Here is a 1,570-nt window from a genome sequence, read left to right as displayed (position 1 = left end):
TCTTTTCTTATCCTTGAAAGCTCTTGATCAAAATCAAACTAATCCTATTCATCGACTGAAAGCAAAATAACAATGAAAATCTAAAACAATTGGAAAAGACAACTATGATCTATTGTATGATCAAATACCCATGAACCATTCAATTTAGGAAGAAATCTTCTTGAAGTGATTAAGTACTTGATTATACATTAAATGAAAGAAAACATGATCTAGGAAAGCATAAAGAAAGCATGTAAAAGAAAACATGTAAAAACTTGCAGTGACTATGTAATCTAATGTTTTTAAGCAATCAATTTCAGAAGGGTTGTCTTCTTGAAATGCTGAACATGAGATGACACAATAGATAAGAAATTTAATCTAAAAATCATGATAAAAGCATGAGAAAGGAAACTAAATCGCTGTCTGTTCTAAATGCCTCAAGCAGTAAATTTTGGAAGAACTACCTTCTTGAAATGCTCTACATAATATTAAACAGTGAATGTAAAACTTAATCCTAAGAAAGCATTGTGGAAACATGTAAAGGAAAACTAAGATCATTGTATGCTCTAATGCTTCAAACACAATCAAATTTCGTAAAAGAGAAAATTCTTTTCTTGAGATGCTTTGATTAGCATAATATTACACAATAATTAAGAAAGAATAAATCTTAATCTATGAAAGCAAATAAATCTTAATCTGCGAAAACAAATAAATCTCACACATTGTAGATGACCAATCCAAAAGTATGAGGATGGAAAGTTGAGAAGCTCCAAATGCAAGCCTTCTTCTTTATTAAAAACATGAGCAATTACCCAACTTTACACATAAAATGATAGGAGAAAACTTCCCCTATTTATACAAAAAGACGAGAAGCTAACTCATTAACGAGAATCCGTGAATCTCTCCCTATATCTGTAGAGTTACAATAAAAATAGGAAATGATAAGACACATATCTTCTTAGAGTTTCAATACAAATAGGAAATGAGACACATATCCTTATGATCCCATGATCTTCTCCACTCAAATTCGAATTTGGTGTTGGGAGCCCACGTAAAGGTCTTTTAGAAGCTTCCTTTTGACCTACACATGTCAACAATCTCATCCCACTTGTTAGGTATAAGAATATGCACATTATTTTCTAATTTTTAACCATAAATTCATTTAAAAATGCTAAGAATTAATAAGGTTTGGAAAAACATAAATGTGGCCCAATAATGATAATGGTAAGGTAAATGTAATGAAATGGAGGTAGATGTAATGAAACAATATGGAAATATAAGTGAAAATGTAATGGAAGTGAATGACAAATTCAAGGCCCAACACCAAGTACGAAGCAATATGTGCATCGACATGTGAAGCTATCTGGTTGAGGAGGCTTCTCCATGATGCAGGAGAAGAGCATAAAGAAGCGACCATAATCAATTGTGAAAACCAGAGTTCCATTAAGTTGGCAAACAATCAAATATTTCATAAGAACATGAAACACATAGACACTCAGTTTCACTTTGGTAGAGAAAAGGTCAAGTCAAAAGAATTTTTTATTGAATACTGTAAAACATGTGATAATATGGTTGATATTTTTAGAAAGCC

This window comes from Pinus tabuliformis, chromosome 8 (assembly GCF_031772625.1).
Source record: "Pinus tabuliformis cultivar Carrire ecotype Pingquan chromosome 8, CPIR1, whole genome shotgun sequence".
Classification (NCBI taxonomy): domain Eukaryota; kingdom Viridiplantae; phylum Streptophyta; class Pinopsida; order Pinales; family Pinaceae; genus Pinus; species Pinus tabuliformis.
This window is presented reverse-complemented; position numbering follows the sequence as displayed.